The sequence below is a fragment of the Maylandia zebra genome, linkage group LG17, assembly GCF_041146795.1.
Source record: "Maylandia zebra isolate NMK-2024a linkage group LG17, Mzebra_GT3a, whole genome shotgun sequence".
NCBI classification, from domain to species: domain Eukaryota; kingdom Metazoa; phylum Chordata; class Actinopteri; order Cichliformes; family Cichlidae; genus Maylandia; species Maylandia zebra.
In genome coordinates, this window is record NC_135183.1 from 37,159,584 (window position 1) to 37,184,572 (window position 24,989).

The 24,989-nt window shown below is 40.3% G+C and overlaps 1 long non-coding RNA gene across 1 annotated transcript; it reads right to left on the reverse strand.

The window, feature by feature from the left end:
• Nucleotides 1-20,663: 20,663 nt before the first annotated feature.
• LOC143413194 (uncharacterized) lies at nt 20,664-24,495 on the reverse strand. The gene is made up of 3 exons (XR_013093814.1): nt 24,268-24,495; nt 20,913-21,001; nt 20,664-20,826 (listed from the first exon to the last, which is right to left on the reverse strand). It is a non-coding gene; the product is annotated as an uncharacterized LOC143413194 (long non-coding RNA).
• Nucleotides 24,496-24,989: the final 494 nt, after the last annotated feature.

Sequence of the window (24,989 nt, forward strand, 5' to 3'; positions counted from 1 at the left end):
AATTCACTTTATTCAAAGACGGGCAAGAGAGAACCTGTAATATTCACATTTAGGAGCTGGAAGCGGTGCACATTAAGCGTTTATCCTCAAAGGAAAGCAACAAAGAGATTAATTTTCTGTTGCCTGACTTGATTAAGTGACTAATCGTTTCAGCTCTACTTGTAATTGGGCATTTTCCATCGTGGCCTCATTACTTTTAATTAAGGGAGGCTCTGAAATCTTCCTTTGCAGGTCTTGTTTGTGCTGGTCGTTGTCGCAGACAACAGAAGCCACTGCCTGGTGCAATGGTTGATGACACCCACCTGTAACCTATCAGTAACATGTGGGTTATGGACAATAATAAACCTGCAAAAGTGTTGAAAACAGACAAAACTACAAGAAATGCTTTGTCATTTAGACGGTGGCTGGAATTGATGTTTTGTTTACATTCACTGTGTAATAGTGCAGGGCTTAATTCATGAGCAATGCTAATTACACAGAAGGCAATATTTCTCCTTGTAGGACACCAAACAGTGTCCTTCACCTTACAGATAGAGTTATTAACAGAGGATTTAATTGGCATTCAACACTTGAAAGCCCATTGATATTTTCTAATTTGCAATTTAAAAGGTGTGAGTTCTTTTTAAAATTTCCACATGAAAAGACCCCTCATAGGAAATTCATGGCCAGGCAAATGTGTTAGTTTCACCTTAGGCAAAGTGTGGAGCAGTTTCCTGTGTGGCCAAAGGCATGCTTTCTCTGCTGACTGACCATTCAACTTCTCAGTGAGGACACAGACTCATTATTACTTATCTTGATGCTGAATAAAACTAAATGCCATCGAGTCACTTTGTATGCTATCTGTGGCTCAAAGAGGCATAATATGCTTCAGACAAAGATCATGTGTTTATATATTTTTTTAAAGTGCCCACTCGAGGTATGATTAATATTCAGCTCTGTATTATTTAAATGATGGGCATTTTTATTAGACTGTGTTGGAGCCGCTTTTGCAGTTTGTGTGCTAAAACCAAACAATAAAGGTTTTACTGCTTAACATGATGTAATCTCCAAACATTTATTGACAGGTCATTTTTCTGAAAATCAAAAAAAGTCTAAAAGATACTGAAGACTGCTGTTTGTTTTCAGACAAGCTGATGATATTTGTTTAAACCACACCGTTCAAAAACTTAAACTTTCCTTGCTGCAATCAAGCTTCTAATATTTGAAGCTTTTCTACGGGTCCTATCAAATAGTGTGAACCTTTAAAGCCGACTATTTCTGAAGACTTATCTAGCTAAGCTAGTTAGTAGTATAAATTTTAGGTTGTTACATGTAACAACTATAACTATGCTTATCTTAAGAGTCAGATTAGGGCACTGTAGGATTTCCAACTTGCTCACCCACCATAGCCTCTGCAAAATTGCAGACTATGTAACTGTGCTATATTTATAGCTTGTGTTTTATTTGATCTTTTAACTTCAAAAGTGCTTTTTAAATGAAGTGTTAGTTCCATCTCTGTGGTCAGCTCAGCTAAAACACCTTTCTGCAATATGTCAATACGCACCAGTGTCTGTGCCTCACCAATAAACATCCCGTTTATAGAATACCCGCCCGTCAGTACTAACATTACTCTGAGCTAATACGCTTCAGTAAATTCAGAGGTTCTTGTGTGATGGCTGTTGTGATTTTACAATGCAGGCAACTGATGGTAAGCAGCTCCATTGTTTTTGCTTTGTTTTGTTTGTTGCCTTCTGAGTGGGTTTTATTGTCTCAGTAACAGCTACCTATTGGTGCGAGAGTCATCCTCTAATCAAGCAGCAACTCATTTATGTTAACAAAAAAGCGAAGCGAGAGCAACAGCTAACGGAGACACATCCCTGCACACTGCTAAGAACTGTGAGGATCATTTATTAAAATAGACAACACTGTACAAGCACATTGTACCAGATAAATGTTAATAAATATCCCCGCATTTAATATCACAGTTTAATCAGATGTTTAACTCGGTTGTTTAATGTGTTTATGCCTCTTTCAGCACCTGTCAGCTGCTTCCTGTTGCTCCATTTGCTGCCAACTTCAGTCATTTTTAATTACAAATTTTCAATAAATTGGATTGTGCCAAAAAAACCCTGAAAACAAGGTTGTTGAGCAGTGTATCGATTCCACTCCTATGAAGCAGGATGCATTATCAATACTAAACGGTTATAGCTGGAGAGAACGCAAAGACATTAATCGAATGAACCAAAATCCGTGTTCGTTTTTTTTAAATTAAAGCAAAAAAACATCTCCTAGCATTAGCAGAAAAATAATTAAAAGGCAACCAATTCCCAGTGGATGGCACAACTTCTTAGGAAATACACAAATAAAATCTCTCTCTGGTGGTTAAAATAATGAAAACTAAATTTCTGCAGTTGTTTGTGGCGGCATCAATCTAAACTATTTGTGTAAAGATAAGTTTGTTTTTCGTTTGAATAGATGAAAAGTTTTTCTGTTTGATGTCAAATTTGATGTAAAAGCCATGTGGCGTGACTAACTGGCAGAAACGTAATAAAGTTTAATCTTTACTGGAGCTGAATAACAATAAATGTGCCAATAGACTCAACAGATCAAAACTACGAATAATAACTCACTTTTTTTTCAGGGAACTTGCTGTTCTTCACTAGCTCAGTATACTGATTTGACATTCGGGGGAAAACAACTGCAAACTTAGCAGGAATGCAGGGCAGAAATGGCATGTCTGGGTATTTATCCTGCTTGTAGTGATTGATTGGATTTCAGCAGACTCCTGGAGGATTTTGGAGAGCGGAGGAGGGGTTCAGACATCCCAACAGGCCCACTCATCGATGGGCTGATTGCTTCCTCATGGCTTCATCTGCTTGAGGTCTCAAGCAGGAAACCAACACCGGACAGCAACAACAACAGCAGCACCTCCCTCCAAGCTTAACAACTTGCTTAATCTCCAACCGAAGGAGAAAATCTTCACTGAGTATGTAACAGTAACTTGGGGTAATTTCTCCCACTTTTTTTCTTTTCTTGAAAGTTTTGAACAGCCTAAAATCAAAAAGCACAACTGCAAATGTTCAGCCCAGACCCCCTGAGCACTTAGATGTCCTTTAACGTGAGCCTTCACCAGCTGCAGGCCCGCAGAACCTCCTCATCCCATCCTGCCGTCGTTCTCACACAGCCATACAGTGTGCGCCAGCCTCGAAGCGTCTCAGCTCCTGCATTCCTCCCCTGGTGAAATCATATTTTCTAGCCGCCGCTGATTTGTTTGGTCACAGCGGCGCCTGCATGATAGATGTTTTTCTGGCTGTGAAACACCTCCTGTACCCCTCTCTGCATCCCCTCCTCCACCCAACCCTCGGCCCCAGAAAGTTTGGAGGTATGTGGACCTGAAAAGAAAAAAACGGTTTGTCAGTCTCTGCAGAGTCTGTGTGAAGCACCTACAGATGTTGGCAGTGAGCTCGTGGAGCTGCTAATGCTGTGCATGGCTGGCCGCCAGACATTATACTCAGAATAGCAATGGCACTGAAAAATGCTTTCCCAGCATGCTCAGCTCCAGGTATCATCTCTGCCAGGAACAACATACAGCAGAGGAGTGGAGCGCTAGGAAAGGTTTGGCTCGGTCACTCAGGCGCAGCTGGCTGCCGGCGGAACTCACGGGCGCGTCACTGCAACTCCCCCTGGCTTCTGCTCCGCGGCTGCTGAGTGAGCCCTCATCTGGGACTCTCCTCAGCTCTTACTGGGACAGTGGCGCAGCTGCCCCTCTGTTGGTCTTCCTTGGTCTCTTGTGTTCTGGGGGCCTCTGGATGTCTGGAGTTTTGATCTCCTCCACACCTGCTTCACGCCCTGGAGGACGGGGCTGTGGCCCCCCCACACCCTCTAGCAGATTATTACATGAAGGAACCTTTTAAAAAAACAAAAAACAAGCGCGTCCATGCTCACAGGTGTACACACGGGTGATCACACCCACAAACTACACCCTTTTTGGCTCCTACCTCAAAGCACACTGTGTTCTGTTGATCTTATGTGCTGCACAATAATGTTTAACATTTAGTATTTACTGTCATATTCCCATATATCATTGTGATGTTGTTTATTCTATTACTCTTGTTCTCTTCTGCTTGTTTTCTTTTTTCTTTCTCAGCAGGTGATCCAGGTGATTGATATATGCATTTTTTTTTCTCTGCCCGTTCTGTTGGTTTTTGTCTTTTGCCCTTCTCCCCCGTCCCTCTTCTCAGCTGTTTCTCTTTCCCTCTTTCTTTCTCCCCTTCTTTCCCCCAGTCAAGTCTGTCCCGTATTCAGTAAGTGAAAATAAAATAAACAATAAAAGGTGAATCAAATGGACCATTACGGCAAGGCTGGGATGGTCAATTTGGTAAAGTAAATCCGTTGGGCATCTTTCTTTGCCTTTAGACAATAATTCTGATGGCAAAAGAGCCAAACGGGACAGGCCAAAAAAAAAAAAAAAAAAAAAAAAAAAAAAGGAAAGGTTTGGCTGAACACGCAGCCAAACTTTAAGATTATTTCCTAAATAAATGAGTAGAATTCTGCAGATGCACATTGTCAACTCATCAGTTTTTTTTCTTTTTCTTTTTTCCCAAAAGAAGAAGAAGAAAATCATCTGGGAATATTTTGGGTAAACTGTGGCATCTTCATTACGTAATACACTAACCAGTCGTTTTATTAGGTACCCCTCTTCAACTGCTTGTTAACACAAATATCTAATCAGCCAATCATATGCCAGTAACTCACTGCTTTCAGTCATGCAGACATGGTATAGACGCCCTGCTGAAGTTCAAAATGAGCATCAGAATGGCGAAGAAAGGTGAGTTAAGTGATAAAGTATTTCAGAAACTGCTGATCTGTTGGGAGTTTCCCACACAATCATCTCTAGGGTTTACAGAAAATGGTCCAAAAAGAAATGAACGTCAGTTTTCCCAGCAAAAATGATTTTTTAAAGTCAGAAGAGAATGGCCAGACCACTTGTTACAGAACAGCATCACTGAATATATAACACATGCATGTTTAACCTTGAAGCAGATGGGCTACAGCAGCAGAAGACCGCACTCCTGTTAGAAGATTGGGGGGGAAAAAGGGTCCGAATCTGGCGTAAACAACACCATCCTGTCTGTGGTGTAATGATGTGTGGGATGTTTTCTTGGCACACTTTGGCCTTCTTAGTACAAAGTGAAAAATATTTAAATCCCACAGCCGACCTGAGTGCTGTTTTTGACCATGTCCATTCCTTTATGACCACAGTGTACCCATGTACTGACGACTGCTTTCAGCAGGATAACGCACCATGTCGCAAAGCTCAAATAATCTCAAACCGGCTTCTGGAACATGACAATGAGCTCACTGTACTCAAATGACTCTGGGTTCCTCCGGCTCTGGAGGTAGAGGAGGTTCGACACCCAGCTAGGGCTGCATGTGGAAGTATCCTTGGGCAAGATACTACAGAATAAGTTTCCCTGATGCATCCAATGGCGTGTGAATGTGTCTGCAATGTTAGACAAGGTGCTTGTGTAAAATTGTGTGTGACCAGGTGAATTAAGTTTATAGTAAAAATGAGTGCTCAGTTAGAGAGAAAAATATGGAAGTCCATTCACCCTTTTACCATTTACCACAGTCAGAAGATCTCCATCCAATAAAGTATGTCAGTATGGACCACAGTCTCTCACAGTGTTTCCTGGTAGAGGAGCCAAGATTGAGGAACGCAAACATGTTTTAATGCTTTTAACAATTTCTGACTAGTTGTCCTTTACAAACAGAAGGTTTTCATGGTGTGGAGTGAGACTGCTTTATTAACCCATTTAATCCCCAATTTTTCCCTGCAAAATAAGTGCATGTATTTACCCCTTAGACTCCCCCTACACACAATGTGTTTAATTTGGTTCATGTAATAGGGGGTTAAAACGGTGGGATTAAATGAATATGTCTTCTCTATGACATCATTTAGCCAAATACTGTAAGAAGCCAAATATTTAATGCAGTCTGAAGGTTGAAATTTTGGCCAATGTGATGTACTTGCACATGCATTTACCTCATTTAAATGCTGTAAATATAATATTATGAAGTTTTAATGGAGGTTTCTGTTTTGAGGTAGGGTTTAGACAACGTGAAACGGGTCTGTCACTAACATAACATATGGCTCCTGTAAAGTAGTCCTTGGCATGTTGTTTAAACATCCTGGTTAGAGTCATTTTTCATTCACAGGGTTAAAGGTGTGAAAAGGTGCACTTGAACCCAAACTATAGTTTAGGTTATATGCGGTATAGTGTAATGCTAAAGTTAAACACAAAACCCGTCTGAAAACTGGGTAAAAAAAGTCTTCAACACAGTGCCTCCCAAACAAGACGCCTCCAGCGTTTGGCCCTCTTACACTGCAGAGGTTATTTGCTCTTTACTAAAGGACTGTTTGCTCTCGGTCAACAATATTATAACAATAACAGCTGATAACAATTGATGTGGCCTTTGAGTCAAGGCACAAATGCCAAAGACCACTTAGTACAAGCAACGCCTGACTGAACTGACAGCCTGACGTGAGCATTCACTGAATTTACCTTGAAGTTGAATCTTCTTCATTTCTGGCTATAAAATGACTGAATAGATAATTTGGGGGATGATTAATAGGGAGCATCAAATTTCTAAAGCAATACATTGTACTGCCTTACAATGTATGGTGGGTTTATGCCTCATGCTACTTGACATTTCCTGAAATGAAATAGTTTGCTCATGTAAAGTGGGATCCCTTTTATGTCATTTCAGGAATACTCACCTGGGCCGTTTTAGTTTAGAACCTTTACTGATTTTGCTGAGAGTCACAGCTCTCATTGACATTTACAGCTATGTAAAGTTCAAACAAAATTAAATGGCAAACATGCAAAATTAACAGCTAGTGGGGTGGGATTTAAAGGCTAAAAAGAACGTTTTCACCCAAACAGAAGCTAAACGGGAAAAAAACTGGACTGAAATTACAAGAAACACATAACTACATGACTGATAATGTTTCTTTGTCTCTGCCAAATGTGTAGCTAACTTTTCATCATCATCATTTATTGAAGACAACGTCAGTATTATATTAAGACTTGTTTTGGTTTAATCCAACCAGCATCATCTTCTACCACATCACTTTCACAAATGAAGCCCAAAGAAAGTTGTGTCAAGGAATTTGGTTAATGAGACTTTTGGGAATTCTCATGTGCTCATTTCTTTGTCAGCAAGTCAGAAATCTGGTTTGATTTGTAGCACGGTTGTAAACTTTCTATTGCGTCATTGAGTGCTTTTTATTAATATTACAAAAGTCTGTCTTGTTTTTTTTAATGAACCTGAAGTTGTGCAGGTTTAATCATGTGGTGGTCTGACTGTTAATGCAGAAGAAACCCTATTTTGGTGGTGGGGTGATGCTGAGGGTATCAGTGCTCCACCATGGCGATGATTTGTGTATTTTTAATGCTACACTGGTGCAGGAGATGTTCCGTGGATCGTGCTGCATCAAGTCTCATTCCAGGTGTCAAGCCATATTTGTGTTCTCGGTACCTAACACAGGATCTTTCAAGCATTAAAACAGTGCGTGTGTTGTCAGGGCCGAGCCTGTGCGAGGTTGATGTTGACGGGTGGCTGAGAGGCTCCAAAGTGGCCCGTGTTAAGGTCTGCGCTGTGTGGCCTCTGCCAATTACAAATCTCCGAGCCCGAAACAAAATGTCTGCTGTGCGAACAGGTCAGCAGGAATAAACGAGGCAGTGTGCGGCACTCGGTGAGGGTGCCTGCCTCTTATAATTAATGGGACGATTGACTTTGGCATGGAGTGTGCCGGCCCAGACTGATGGCCATATGATTTGTCAACATGTGTCCTTTCACCTCATAATTCCACCCCCACCCCCGGCAAAAACACACACATACAAACACTGCCTGAAAACCAAGCAACAGTTTCGCCTTTTAGCAACTTTCTTATCATACAAATCGTACCTATTTTCACTATCTTGCCCTTGACACCAGTGTGAAGGGAAATTTCACTTTTAATATGGAAATAATTAACTACATCAATACCATTAATTCAACTGTGAAAAAACCCCCCATTGCATATACGTCAGGCTCAAGGTCAGACGATACAGGACTTTAGCGTAAGGTTAGTATTGATTGTAATTATCTTTCACCCTGAGGTAGAATTGTTGCTCATTTGTAACCCAATTGTCCTGTATTTGCTAGCTCTTATTAGACAGGCACGGCTATCATCCAATAATCCTGACACACTGACCGAGATGCACACAGCTCAGTCAGCTCAATATCCAATTTAACTTCCCAATCAACCTTTTGCACTTTCCTTCACTGACATTTACTTCACATCATACTCTGGTTCTCCGTTTAATGAGCGAGTATGCATTTCTAAAATGTTAATTCACATGGATAAACATATCGAAGAAGGAGCAGTGAATGGGCATTTGTCAAAAAAAAGAGTAGTTATAAAAATATTTCCTTGCAAAAGATATATCAACAATAAGCAATATAATAGTGCATCTTTGGAGATGTGAACAGTGAGCGCCTCGAGACGGCTGAGTATGTGTGCGCCATTATTTTGAAAAGTAAGATGCAAGCAAGTCCACACATGCTTTCAGTCTAGCTGTAACTGTGTTTGCCATATAATACAAAGCAAGAGAACGCTACAATATTAGAAACAAAATAACAGGATATTTAACACATAATATAAAGCATGATTAGCTATCTGTGTCTTTGCATTGCATCAATACTGGTAGCTTTTTTGTCCAAATATAGTAACATCTGGCTTCCAAGAACAATATCATGGGCAGCAACAACACTGAGGCTTCAAAATGTTCAAAAATGGGTTAGTGCTGCTGTGCCTCCATCTTTTATATACAGTCTATGGTAGACATTGACATCAGCATTTTTGCCCAAAGAACTGCTGCTCACTGGATCTTTACTCTTTTCAAGAAAAAACGATTCTTGCAGGATTTCTTTGAACCACATGTTGGCCAGGGCCTGAATCCTTACGTGACCTCCTGTAGTCCACAGTGGATCTCTGTCCTGGTGTTTGTGAGTGTGTCCTGTGAAAAATAAGGTGTTATTTTTCTTTTCACTAATATATATTAAGCACTTGTGCTCCAGTGTTCATGATTAACCAGAGTAGTGTAAATCTCTTGGTGATGCCTTATCCTCGACTGAGTTTGGCCAAACAAGGCAGTAGTCACAGCCCTCCTTCCTGCTGAGTGCTTCCAACCTCGGGACCCCCCACCTTTACTTATTCACCTCACTTACCCCTCCCAGCAGGAAGAATCAGCGGTAGGTCCACAGCGGTGATAAAGAAAGCCCAGGTGTTAAAACAGTTGGAAGGAATACAGCGGGGATGGTCGGAGGAATACATCAGCTTATTTAATTTACAGAAATGAATATCCATGCATATCAACAGACCACTGATTAATCAGAGCAAAAGCCTCACGTCAAACATGACCCTGAAACCTGTCTAACTTGGTGAGATTCTGTTTGCCCCTATTTCAATTTCTAACTAAGAGACACATCTCCGAGAAGATGTTTTAAATGTTTTCCTCTCATTGCAAAAAAGTGCCATATTTTTCTTGTTTTCATGGAAAACTAGGGAACAACTTTATCAGCAGACTAACACGCTTAGGTTTGTGGCCTTGATCTGGGCCATTACAAAATACAAAACAGTTAGTGTTTAAATTAAAAAGTATACTACAGAAAAACAAAATCAAATGAACCAATCACACATTCACACATAAACAGGCTGACTAATTGGTATTTAAGGGGAGGGTACTCGCCTACCGGTCGAACCAGAGCCCAAATAAGCGCTGGATTGAACCACTACAAATTTAAAGGGTAAATCACCCACAAAGTCAACCACGGAGTAAACAGTGAGCCCCCAGCATGACGCAGAACTTAATGCAAGCTCCACATAAGGATAAAAATAGAATCAAAGATGTCCCTGAGTTAGCAGTTGGGAAGGTCTCGTGCTGCTTGAATGCTGCTATATTGAGGTTTCTCATGTGACATCAAGTGCACAGTTCTCAAGAGTTAACCCACTATATTGGATCAGATAGCAAAGTTGCTAGCAGATTGCCATGGTAGCCTGCAAATATTCACTAACCACTAGCTGAATGATAGTAAAATGTGCAAAAACAAACGAGAAATGAAGAAGCTTCGCCTTCAATGCAAAACCTGTGCTGTAGCTAACATGTATGAAAAGCCCCAACTTTTACTTTGAAGGAAAAGGGTCTCAATTTCCAGTTCCTGTTTACAATTTCACTGCAGTTCAGAGAGGAGCTGATCACCCTTTTTTTGAGTGCATCACTTTCATTTAAACTAGGCTTAAAGCACAATGTTAGCCAAACCAAAGCAATCACGAGGATGTTTTTGCTAACTTTGTGGAATACACGTTTTCCCCTAGCAACAGGTGGTTGCCAGCTGGTTACTGTCATGTCTATAGGCCTATGTGACACAGGCCTTATTCACTTTATGTTACAGTGATGGTCACACATTCAAAATAGTGGACAAGCTAACACCACATGACTGTATAGCATGACATACATTACATGCAATAGTGAATCTTAACAGTGCAGAAGAAACATGTCTCATCTCTTCACCGTTTTTAATAATGCTAGCTAACACACAGAGAACGAACCTATGCTGCCTGAAGACATGGATACAGTTTTGTTAAAATCCATGGATGTCATTAATTACAACATTTTTTCACTGGCTATACAGAAATGAGTGTGTTCCAAAATGCTACCGGACCACTGAAATGTCCCTTTTTGGCAGTTAGCTCATTGCTCAGATTATCCTTCATTTAATTTTTCATTTAATTGTTAATATATAAATGATTTTGAGATAGTATCAACAGCCATGGGGGAGGTCTCTCAGTAGAAAACGCTGTAAAAGTTATGAAAATACACTTATGAGTCCAAAACTTATGCTGTCCAGTAGGGAGTCTTTGCTTATGTTTGACACCCCCTTGTTATAGTGTCCGTAACAAATACGCTAGGATAGGGTAGGTTTTGAAATAAGATGATCAAAAAAAGAAAAGCTGTAATTAAAAAGGAACCTATATTCAAGTATACAAAGCCAGGGTCACACATTTGATCTCGACAGCTTGTTCAGTGGCAGCCCCGGGGCAAAACCCCTCACTGAAACCCACAAGTAAGAGTTACTGAAACAAAATATCAAAAATAGTTGATCTCACTCACCTGCTGATCAGAGCTGAAAACCCCCCCAAACAGTGTCCTTTTGCTGCTGACAGGACTGTGTTTGCGCATGTCTGCTCCGGTCATTGCTTTTGCATTTCAAAGCATAGTTGTTTGATTTAATAGCTTGGCTCTCAAATCAGTAATGGGTTGAAGGGTCACTGCGGAAAACAATGTACCGCTAATAAGTGACTCATTTTGAATAGAATAGAGGAAGCAAGCATATCTGATGGGAGATAACAGGGAGAGGGCCTGCAGGGGACACACAGTTAATGAGGACTTTTACTATAACACAAATATACAATGGATGCTCTTTATGTTTTCGTTTGATATTTTTTGAAATGTTCTGTGTTGAAACAAAAGACTCTGAATGCCCTCGAAATGATTTTGCATTTTAAGTTTTGCATTTCTAAACATTAACTGCTACACATTATCACTTGTTATAGTGTAACACCTTTACAATAGTTAACTATTAGCAGTCTAATCAGGAGTGGGGCAGTGCACCTTCACAGGGATTCTGACATCTCAACCCAGCACCCCCTCCCGGCTTTTATCCCCCAGGAACCTCCTGCTGCTTGTCTCCTGAATGCTTTCCCTCCTCCTTTCACCTCTTCTGTTTTTCCATCCTGACCTATTGTTTGCTGACTGATGAAGCACAACATTCAAACCGGCTTGAGCTCTTTGTTTCCGGAGCAGCAGGAGATACCTGGTCAACCACCTGAAAAAAGGAAGGTAGAATCTTTAGGTTTGTGGTAAGTACATTCAGTATTGTTTAGTTACTTTCCAAGAAAGAGTATGAGCTCTGACTGTCAAACACTAGACTATGTCCTGCTGAAAAAACACCCCTGAAACATCTGAAGCAAGATTTTCATTTGCAGTGACCAGAATCGACATGGAGTTAATCGTCAGAGAGACAGCTCAGGTCAAGGTGTTTGAAGACAAAGTTAAAGAGGCGAGACGACGATAGTTTGCACATATGCAGAGAAATGATAGTGAATACATGGGACCAAGGATGAAGATGAAGGCAGGAGGAGAAGAGCAAGACCTCCGAGTATGTAGTGAATGAGGACATGCACAAGGTTAGAAGTGATTTCGATTTAGACCGGACGCCCCTCTTAACCCTGAACGTTGACCTGATGAGTAGTTACATTTCTCAGGAGGTGGACGTCAGGTTATGTGGAAGGTAGGTATCTGGGTTTGAATCCACCATATGCCCCATGTCTGGGCTCTCTCCGGGTACGCTGGCTTATTCCCACAGTCCAAAGACATGCAGTTAGTTTGGTTAGGTTAATCGGTGATTCCCATAGGTGTTAATGATAGTATCAATGGTTATCTGTCTCTGTGTCGCAGCTATGCAACAGACTGGTGACCTGTCCAGGATGAACCCCACTTTTCTTATTCTATAGCAGCTGGGACAGGCTCCAGCCCCCCTGTGACCCTGAACTGGGTAAGCAGAAGAGAATGGATGCATGGATGAAAATAAAAAAAATCATTTAGTGCGAGGTTCAGTAGTTCAGTTTTCACTTTGCTTTTCTCTTGGTTTTTGGTCTCCAAGGTTTCATTGTGTGTTAGCCGTAATATCTGCACATCCTTTACAAAGAAAACAGCAAAGTCAGTATGATAAAAAGAATACCTCAATTTCAACTTTGTCAATATTCAGTTTTGTGTATCATACTGTATTGGGATATATTAGAAGTATTTGTATTTGCTAGAGCTATTTTGTAATATATTGTATTATTTAATATTATGATCACTCTTGGATTAATGAAGGATTCTGATCAGGATGGTTTCAATGATTATTTTTTTCCATTGATCTAACCAATATTCAAATTGAAAGTACTGATTTGTATGGTGCTATGTATGAATCACTACTTAACAAACTTAAGAAAACACCAACAAATAGAAAAAAGCTGCAAAAGCACACAAAACAAAACAGAAGTTGAATAAAACACAATTACAAAAAATGAATGAAAACTCACAAAACACAACCAAAGTGTTCATGGGGAGACAATAACGTGAAAATATCACATGTGGAAGTGACAAGCTAACAGTTATCGACTAATCAATGAATCCTTCCCTTTGGGAGTCGGTCTTGTTGCAATCTCTGGCATGTTTTGGTTCCTATCACTTCAGAAGCTGTTCTACAACATTATTGTGCCCCCCGAATACACCTTTGTTGTGTTTTTGTTATTTATTTTTTACATCCGTTGTGTTTTATTTAACTTCCATTGTGTGTTTTTTTCCTAGGTTACAGTGAGTTTGACCTCTCAGGACCACCATAGATCATGCAGCTTTTCAGCATTTTACATAAATGTGAAAACCTTCAGCTCAATGTATTATCGGACAAAACTCTCATCTCAGGCGTGCTGCTAAATAGACCATGTAAGGGAAAATTTGCAGTTCTTTTAGAGTTGCTTTTTGAAGTGTATTGAATGGTAATTTGACTGTGCTGTAAAATAGGAATGTGTTGGTGTGAAAAGCAGAGACAGGTAGCTACAGCTGTTCGGTGTCTCCTCTCTCCTTCATCCCCACCCAAGTGGGAGGTGTTGAGGTGAGAATGAAGCCCTCCCTCCAGCTGCAGTCCCTCTGACCCAAACAGTCAGGGCACTCCCAGCTTTTGTGGAAACAAGCTGACAGGAAAGGTAAACATCAAGGTGTGGAAAGAGCCTCTTCCTTTGGTGGTCTCATCAGTCACAGAGCCCCGCACCAGTTTAACTGCAGCTTTAAATCACGAGCGGAGGCCGTGAATTCAAACATCGGCTAGCAGAGATGAGAAATTATGATGTGAGAGCTGACGTGATGATGTAAGAGAATGGAGCTGCTTTTCGCCTGTTGTCAAGGAGATGTCTGGTGTATTGTGACCTCTAGGGGTGGAGACCATGGAGAGGACATCAATTTTAAAAACTACACTGCATGTTTCTGTGTTCTTATATATCTGTACAAAACACTCCAGTGACCGATCTGCTTTATCTTTATCTTACTGCATACTGTTTTTTATAGTTTTTTTTAATTAAAAACTTGTTTTCATGAGTTTCTTATTTTCTTTATTTTTTCCATTCTTATTTAACTTTTTATTTTTTATGATGGCAAAGCTGTCTTTAAAGCAACGCGCCAAAAACAAACTTATAACAACAAATACAACTTGATACAACTGATTTCTGGTATCCATCCATCCATTTGCTTCTGGTTGTCCTTTTCAGGGTCGCAGGGGGCACTGGAGCCTATCCCAGCTGTCATAGGGCGAGAGGCGGGGTACACCCTGGACAGGTCACCAGTCTGTCGCAGGGCCAACACACAGACACATTCACACCTTTGGGCAATTTGAAACTGCATGTCTTTGGACGGTGGGAGGAAGCCGGAGTACCCGGAGGGAACCCACGCAAACACGGGGAGAACATGCAAACTCCACACAGAGAGACCCCGGCCTGATGGTGGAATTGAACTCAGGACCTTCTTGCTGTGCGGCAACAGTGCTAACCACCATGCTGCCATTGATGTGCAATAAAATGATAGTGGGAATTTAAACTGTTAAAATGACTTTTTGACCTAAAATCAGTCAAAAGTACATAAAACTAGGGATTCCAGTTGTCCTGTTTTATTCGGGACATCCCATATAATGAGCAAAATTGGTTTGTCCCTTATTCTACCTCAAATGTCCTGTATATTGCCATTGCCCGCAATGCCACAGATGGCACACTTACAAATACCAAATCTGATTTGGCCGCAATTGTAACAGACGAGTGCTTGTATTTGAATATTTTTTTATTTTTTTTCCTTATTTGTCGAAGGAACTGCCCATGTGATTTCTGTCATCATTTACTGCAGCTTTGTATATTGCTTTAGATGAGGTATTGATTAAACTGAAACCAACATTGTACTGCATTTTTATTATAAGAATATGAACATGCATTTATATTTACACTATGCCCAGCTGTCTGTGCATTGTGCTTCTGCCATACCAGAGTGTCCCTTATTTGGTAGTTATAAAAGTGGCAACCCTAGGTCAAACATATCTCTCATGACTGATATCAAGTCATTTTAAGCCAGACGTAAGATTCCCATCACCAAGTAGAAGCTGCAATCAATTGACTCTTCTGTGTAATTTATGTAACTGGGTAAAAAATCTCATTGACATTAAAAATGTGTTTTTTTTTTTAAGAGAGATCTGGTCAAGAGAGCACCAGAAATTGTAAGAAATATAACATCACAGTTCTATAAGCACAGTTTAAGTTTCCAAAAAAGGAGAGGATTGATTGTAATCCGGTACAATGAGTAGAGTAAAAAACATTTTTTTATATATAACCCCTTCATAAATACTCTTTACTTCAGTGTATTTACTCATTTAAGTAAAGATATTATGCATAAAAATCAAAGAAAAAAATCAGTTTTAGTAAACGATTACCAGAACAGTGTAGTTGTCCGTAAGTTACGGTCATGGTATTTCAGCATCCAGTTAGCGCTGCCAAAGCATAAAGGGAGTACCATTAGTTCCGCCCAAAGTTTTTAAATTCAACATTTCTATTAGCTCAACAAACATCAGCAAACACACAAACTGTTTGTGTGCAGTTTGTCGTACAATGTGTTGCTAGCTAAAATTCCAGCAGCTGTAATTCCCATTTGTACTCACATTTTTTTCAAATTCTCTTTCACTGCTTGTGTCTTATGGAAGAAGATGCATGATTTATGAAGTTTAACAGAGTTAGAAGTTAGCAGGAAGTTAGCGTGCTGTGTTCCATCAAAAGATGACACACTGACCGTGGGATTTCTTGAAAACTGAAACGTATAGTTCTGCTATCAGCGTGAACATAAATGAAGACAAAAAACTAAACTGCAGCATTGTTTAGGATTACTGTTGTTTGGCTAGCTGGTATATAATGGTCTGCTACGTGGTAGCTAGCTATGGCTAGGATAATATGAACACATTAGCATAGTGAAGCTGGACAATGAAGGCTACCCTTTTCCATTTTTTTTTTTTACCCTTTTCAATAAAAGTTAAAGTGAGGGTCCCCAATGGTCAGAAACAAATGTAGTTGCATGGCAGTAAAAGATGCTGAAAATGGGCCACACTAAAGTTAGGAGAACATCTGAGATGATCCATCCATAACACAAGGTTCGTCATTAATGTACTACTGCATGGTTTGGGTGAGTGCTATCTAAAATTCTTAATCCTCAGCTTCATCTTTCTTTGGACTCAGAGAGATTCTTTTGTGACCTGTTCAAATATTTGGTGTCTGGCAAACCATGGGGTGAGGGACAAGCTTTTGAAAACTGAGCTTTAAAACATGCTGCAGATTAATACTGCTATTAAAAAATGCAGAGAGGCCAACAGTGATCACTGACTATTTTGGGGGGCTTCTTCAGATTAAATGGAACGAGACAACAGCCTTGATGAACACTATCCGGTTGTTCAGTGATGACGCGACGAATCCTACTTCCGGGTCTAAAGTAGTCTGCGTTTAATATGGCTTTTGTGTTGTTAACATGTTTAATGTTATGTATTTTCTTCTATTTGATCTCAAAAAGCTCCTAAAACAGTCAGTGATCACTGTTGACCTCCCTCGGCTTTTATTATCGCTAACCATTTATTTAAGCTCAGTTTTTAAAACCTTAGGATGTAACTACAGCCCAGCCCATGCAGCAGTATATGAATGACTAACCTCGTATTGTGGATGGATTATCTCAGTTGTTCTCCTGGCTGAAGTTTGGTCCTTTTACAGCATCCTGCCATGCGATTACATTTGTTCCTGACCACCGAGAACACTCACGGTAACTTTTATCGAGTGGAAAAAAAGTTAGCTTGTTTATATTATGCTAACATAGCTGTGTCGCTAGCGGTCACGTAGCACATCATTATATACCAGCTAGCCCAACTTCAGTAACCCTACAAACGTCACTGCTGTTTAGTTTTCTGTCTTCATTTATGCTGGAAGTGATAACAGAGCTGTACGTTTTAATTTGTTTCCAAAACCCCGCAGTCAGGACATGCTATATTGTATTTAGATAGAAGCTAGCGAGCTAACTCCCTGCTAACTTCTAACTCCGTTAAATGTCATAAATTCCGTTTTCATGGATGCCTGGATGTTAAACTCAATTGTTACACCTGGTAGAGCAGAACGCTGATCATTTTATTAAAGATGAAAGACTTTAGACAGTTTTTCAACTCTCAGTAATGCCATAGTGATCGTTTGATATATGGACCTGCAGCGGAGTTTTAGACCCAGACACGGCTAGTGACGTCAGACTGAACAACCGGATAGGTGTTTGGACCCAGAAGGACAGTCTATGGGTTATCACTTAACAACTGATTACAAACTGTGGATGTTATCACCCCAACTATACAGTCAACACAAGGCTGTAAATGTAGGGCTACGTCCACGGGTATTTTTGAAAACGCAGATTTTTCTATGCGTTTGCACCTTTTGTCCACATGTAAACGGGGTTTTCGATCACTGAAAACTGAGATTTTTAAAAACTCCTGCCAGGGTGGAGATTTTGGAAAACTCCGTTTTTGTGTTTACGTGTGGACGAGGAAAACTGAGATTTAGTCACGCAACATCAAAGCATGCGATTATTTCTACAATGGCGGAGAGCGACAAAATACTGCTGCTGTGAATCTGACTATCTGCAGTTTTAACACACTTGCATATACACACGCAGTTACTGTCCCTCCATTTACAAAGACAGAGGCGTCAGGGTGAACTTCAGACGTGGCTTCTACATTCAACACAGCCGCTGTCACAACCCAAATCCCAACATCAGTTTTGAATAAATTTACTTTTTTTTAAACATTTAAATTTATGTATACTTGTTCATTCCTAAGTTGTGAGTCTATACCAACCAAAATACTCTCTTTAGTTTTTAACATGTGAAATATTGGAAGGCACTTGAGAAAAGTAACACAAAATGATCTGCCTTTCCAGGAAAACAAAAACTTTTCAGAAGTACTTAAGGTTCTGAGAGGGTACAAAACCCTGTTTACTCTTTCCCTCCCAGGCTTCTAGACTTCTGATTGGCCAACATTTCGTTTTTAGCGTTTACATGTGGACGGAGATATTTTTCAAAACTGCACGTGGACGGGATCTAAAAAGAAAAAAGAAAAGGAAAATCTGTTTTTCAAAAATACCCGTGTAGACGTAGCCTAAATCTCTAAATTAATATATTTTTTAAGTTCAGCAGGTCCAGTAATGGTGAATAATCTTTAACTTCCTGTGACAGGATATAAAAATACCAAGAAAGTAAATAATAAAACTCATGCTTGTTTATTTGTGAACTCTGTTGTATCTGATGAGTGTATTTATGCTGGATACCTAGTAAGCAAGCACTGTTACCATTAGCTAAAATGGTCATTCACGCTGGTTTTTGTTCTGCCCCTAATGAGGAATGAGGGATTTCTGTTGATTTCCTCGTTCCTCATCAATCAAGTGCTAAATAAAGCTTTGAAGGAGACTTGGCTCTCTGTGGTGTGTGTGGTTGTGAATCCAGCATGGTGGACTGGAAAAACCCGTATGGGTCATATTTAAAGAGCAGGCGCGCTTCATCGGAGCACTTGTTGGTTCACATCATAAAATATGCTGTATGCATAAAAAAAAAGAAATGAAGCTTAGCTATTAATTACTGTAACATATTCATGGATTATGTGGTAATTCAGTTCAGTTCATTTTTATTTCAAACATGTGCATTCACAATCATTACAAAATACAATTCCATTCTTTTGTTTGAAAAGGAGTAGGCAGAAGTATACACTTATTAGTCCCTACCCCCTCAAATTAACCTTAATTAACCTTATTGTACATGAACATTGTTTGCAGCTGCAAAATCACGAACAAACAACAACTTGCTGAATTTGTTGCAACACACAGATGTTAAAAATATGGGTTAAACTAGGGTTACAGCTTACAAAAAGCTATTTTTTTCCTTTTTGAAAAGAAAATTTGAACTAGTTTAAAAATAAACTTTAAGAAAAAAAGACAAAGTAAAAATATTTTTATTTTAGACACATGTTCTAATGTACAATTGTTTAGTAATTGCAGTATCTCTAACCAGAGACCTGCACTATATGCATTTACACATTTACAGACAGCAAAGCAACAGGAGGAAAGAAAGAAAAATATATAAAAGGGAAATAACAGAAGATGAAGAGGTGGTTGCAGGAGGGTTGATGAGCGGGACACAGGTGCAAACAATCATCTGATTTTAAATCCTTATGTTTCGATTTTGCAGCCAGGAGTGCTGTTGACTTTGTTCCAGTGTTGCTCACTTTAATGGACTTTGAGTCAAACACATCTGCAAAAAAAGCAGCGATCAGGATGGAAACTTCAGTGATAGTTTGGAACTTGTAAGTAAAACATACTGCACGGCGTTAGCACCAAAACACAAGCTTTCCTTCCATTTTTAGTCATGGTCTGGGTGAGTGGCTGGAAACTTCCACTAGGATCCTGAACTTCTCTGGTCTCCACCCATGGGCATGGCCACCACACCCTCTACCACCTGGAGCTGATTGAGCTAATTAGGCTGGCAGATTTAAGCTCTGCGCTGACGTCTCTTCTCCGCCAGTTTGACTACTCTACGTTGGTAACCAGGCTGTATGGCTCATGCGTCTGACTGTAGGTGCTTTACTTACCTTGTTGTTTTTGTGTATCAGTGCTCCCAGATGCTCCATGGCTTTAAACCACACATCCTTTTGGTCTTTCAATTTTCCCCTATATTTCCTGGGATTCACTCCTTGCCTAACCTGCCCGCCCTCCTGCTGTCCCTTGGTCTTGGAACCACAAGGAACTCCGGTCAGCCATATTCACATAATCAAACTCACCCGGACCTACGCCGGCTCTCCTTCAACGCATCCATCTCTCACCTGCAAATTAAGCCAAAAGAATAATTACACATACTTTCTCTGGAACTCCCCTCTTGCTAAGCGCTAATTTGGTTTTCCTCAATTCCCAGTGTGACTATTTCCGCTCGGTTACCTTCTCAGTCCTGCCCCTTTGTTTTACCCCAGCCATGTTGCCACATCACCCAAATCCTGTATAGTTTGTCACTATCAAATATTATTCTTGTGTTGAGCAATAAAACTGTCAAAACCTTTTCTTTGCCTCCGCTCTGGGTACTGCGCTTGGGTTCAGTTCCACTTACCGGCCTCTGGCCTTCATAGAGATATTTTCTCAACTTGGGACATCTCAATATTAAAAGCAATTGTTGTGCAGAGACACTTGGATGTGGTAAATTGTTGCTTTCAATCCAGCATGTCATATGGCATACATGCCCAACTGCCAGACTGTGGTGGGACCTCATATCTCCCATGGGTTAAACACAAAGACAAACAGTTGCAGAGCTGAAGAACAAACTGGTTCCTGTCAGTGTGGCAGCTATCAAACAAACAAGCTCTGTGGAGCTTCTCTGGGAAAGTCTACAACACAAATCTGTATAAAACTAAAAAAGAAAAACTTCCTTCACCCCAGCTTCAGTACCTTCTCCTTTACACAGGGGACTCTCTCCATGATGAGAAGAACCTTTTTCTCAAGCTCATACCAGTCCAGTATGGAGACGGCGGCAGATTTCCCTACAGAGGTGGCCCACTTCCCACTCTAGTCATGGGTAGAACTTCAGTGGAACTGTTCAGGTTTTCCCACAGAAACTGTAAAAAGAATAAAAGTGAATGAGCACACGAGTTTTTCAGACAAGAAGGTGAAACATCTTTATTAAAAAGTTCTGATCACTCACCACTTGTTCACATTGTACATCTTCTTTGTGGATGTGTTTGATCACCACCTACAGGCCAGTCAGGAGTACTTTGGTTACTGCAGGGAACGCTATAAGAGATATATAAGAATATGTATGTTATTACTCACTGGCAAATTATCTCTTTTGCTTCTCCCAGCAAAAACGGATCCAAAGTCGCCGCCTCTGACCATTTCAAGCTTTGTGTATTCAGCCTCAAAGTGGGCTACACATCCAAAGATACATGTTTTACACACATGAACTTTGGATAATGTAAAAGGTTTCTCCTTCTGTCAACTTTATCACAAAGCAGGCGTTTTAATTCTGATGAACCAGGTTCCTTTCTGTGATATCACAAATACACAAGACTGAACTACCCAAATGAAGAAACCAAAGACTTACTAAAAGAAATGTATTGTATGGCATTAGGCAGTTTGAAAATGAATGATGATCAAACTGTGTTGGGTTTCTTTCCAAATGCAACCCTAGGACACAGAAACTGTAAGAACTGACCACAAACAGAAATACTGTACGTACAGAGTACCAGTAAGAATAGATTCCTAACTTATCCCATTAACCTTCTATTGTCTAGTCTTCTTTCACACGTTAAAAACAAGTCTACATTTTTAAGCTTTTTTTTAAAAATTTTTTTTTTTATATATAAATCCTGTCCACATGTAAATGTCTATATCTCCGTTTTCCTCGTTCACATGTAAGCGCAAAAACTGAGTTTTCGAAAACTCAGCCACGACAGCCATGGTAAGCCGACGGGTAAAGAGATCGGTTTTTATCAGATTACGTCGTGGAAGAGAAATTGTTTAAGCCATGTTTCCGAAGTAACAAAGAGCCGACGGATGGTCTGGATTGCAGCCATTCCAAGACCAAATATAACGTTCCAGAACACTCCAGCTCACATGTTAGTCTGCCCCAAGCATTTCCACAAAGGTAAGTCTTCTGTTGTAGTTGTAATTACGTAATTTATCATAACATAATTGTTGATGTAGGTTACAAATAAGTCTTCTATTGATTTGAATTGAATTCGTTGTGCTATGCTGCTTTGTTCACTGTGGCTTTGCGGGCTAATGTTTGTTGTGTTTTGTAGGAAAACCAGCCTACCAAATGCTGGAATGCGATCCAGACTGGGCCCCTCTATCAACCTGGGTCATACCGAGTTTAAAGCTGCTACCGCAGCGAGATTTGATCGGTTAAAAGAGAGAGCGATATCAAAACAGCCACGAAACGTCCCGCATATATGTGCCCAAGGGAAGCAATCGAGTGATGAATAACTGTTTTCCAGTATGTTGTTTTGATATGTTTTTTTTTTTTTTTGTGTTGATTTGTTTTTCACCGAAACTGCTAAATAAAGCATAATGGAATACAATTTTGCCTCTTTCTTGTAAGATTCTATAATAGAATGAAACAATAATGCCAGTTCTAAATAAAGACAATAAATTGAATGAATTACAAAACACATTTTATTTCTATTAGCTCTGAAAATGTTGTGTAATACTACAACCTGAAACGACAGGTTTGCGTTTGCCTGTACAGGAGATAAGGGGAAAAAAAACCAAAAAAAAACCAACAGCTGTTAAATGGAATAGTCTAAATCACCAAAGTAAACTGGACCTGGGCTTGTTGCAGGGATCTGAAGTTAATAAACGTGAAGTGCATACACTCACGCTTAGGACCATATAATAATAAATATGTGCGTGATGAAAGTTGGGCAGCACACTAACGTCCTTACTCCACTCTGTATGCTCGTATGGGTCTGACTCTTTCACTCCTTTGATTTTTTTTCCTCGTACTTGTTGTTTGCCTTTTCATCAAGTCTGTCTTTGTACGGACCTGCCGTGTTCTCCGTCGTTTTGTACATAACTTTTTGGGGGGCAAATAAAATTGATGCTTGATGCAGTGTTTTGATTTTGTTGCCACGGGTACCCACAAAGCAATGCGCGAAAGTCACGTGGTCTGTCAATCTCTATAGTAATCATCCACAACTATTTTCAGTTGGGTATGATAAAGGATTCAGAAGGTTTATTCATGCGGGCCCATATGACAGAATATGCATCTTCTTTATGTTTTCATATTTTAATTTATATTTAATTGTGTTGTGGTTTGCAGTGTTTTGTGTTGTTTCACTTTAAATTTGTTTAAAGGGGAAAAAGCTGAATTTAAATACTTAAAAGTTGAAATGTGAATAGTTGGTTTTTGTATTATATGATTTATTTATTACATTTTATGTGGAGTGAATAAATAAAAGTATATTTACGGTGGCCCCTAGAGACATTGCACGTAAAAACTCCAAAACACGTAAAAACTCCAAAACACGTACAAAACACAACAGAAGTGCTCCAGGATGCTAGGCGCAGTGTTGAGCTCTTGTTACCTAGTGGCTACATAAGCCAGGAAGTACCAACGACCGGATTTGGTGTGTGGTAGTAACAAGTAAATGAAGATTTTTTTATTTTTTTTGTTAATTATTTGAATATATATCAGTGCTTGTGTATAAATACACAAACAATACACATATGCTTTCAATTGACTAATTTAAGTGATCTAGGTGAGCGGTCCCCAACCTTTTTTGCGCCACGGACCGGTTTATGCCCGACATTATTTTCACAGACCGGCCTTTGAGGTGTCGCGGATAAATACAACAAAATAAAACTAGTACCGGTACCGAAAACAAGATTTATTCATAACACACGTGAAAAGACACAGGAAAACCGAGTTAACGATAAAAACAATAACAAAATAACGTTGAAAACCGATTAAAAACCCTAAAAACCATACATTTCACACCTGAGCCTCAACTCTCACAGCCCGGCACCAAACGACTCACGGACCGGTACAGGTACGAGGCCCGGGGGTTGGGGACCGCTGATCTAGGTAGCTCTGTTTTGGAAGTTCAGTTAACGCTAGAAATGTGTTTTGGAGTTTGTACGTGCTTTGTCTCTAGGGTCCACCGTATATATTTATATATAAACATATATAAATAAAACCAGTTTGGGTTTTTTTTGTTTACATTAGTAATTCCTTTTGTGCATAAATTTTTTTTTTATTGTTGTTAATAATAAATTAAAGCAACAAAACGACCTGAAGAGCCCGGTTGGGGGCCGAAAGAGCCGGCTCTTTTTAGTGAGTCGTGCCGATTCTCTAAAAAGAGCCGGAAATCTCATCACTAACCTGAATCAAATGATTAGTTCATATTACCAGGCCTCTGGAGAACTTCAAGACATGTTGAAGTTCTGTCTTTCTAAATGGAGGTCTGTGGTGTGGCGGGTCGTGTGTGCAGAACAGCTGGCTGTTTTACCTCAGTGAGGGGTTTAATAGTGTCAAACTGCATCACCGCCCCACTCACCTGTGGCTGTTGTGCTGGGTCGCTGGTTGTATTCTCCCCCAGGTCCAGTGGCTGCCCTCAAATCTGCCAGTTTTGCCACAATCTCAGCTTGGGCCTGCTCCAAAGATTCGGGCTGGAGGCGGCGGCCCAGGTTCCTCTTGGCCCAGGACATCGCTAACTCAATTGGGCCTCTCCAGTCCTGTTTAGGGAACTCAAAATGAGCTTTTACTTCCTCTTCTATGCTCTCAGTATAATGATCACGGAGGATCAGAATGACTGTGTGAGCCCAGTTTCTAGCATTTCCCTCAGAGTCTGTGTCTTTCTGTTGGGGATGGCTGGCTTAAATGTCTCTTGAAACATTCTTCAGATGATGCACTGCTTTAATCAGTCTATGAATAATGCGGACCTTAGCAGAAAAGTCTGGATCATCTGATGGTATTTTGTTAACAGGCGGTCCAGCTCGCTCAATTCGGGTGGGTTTTACATACCAGTTGTTTTGAGCTGGTCTCCTTTCAAACCTCCGGTCGTGTCCGGTCCGACTTCCCTGTCGGGCACCATAGTGGTCTGCAGCCAGCTGCTCTCTCTCCTCCGGCTCTGCTGCCGTGCTTGGAAGAAATCTCCCTCACCGTTTTGTTGTCCTCCTCTGATGACCAATGCATAGGTTCTCCGTCTGTCCTGGGATGGAAAGCTGTTGTGTCGTGGCAATCAACGTCACATTAGAAAGGTGTAGAGATTGACAGACC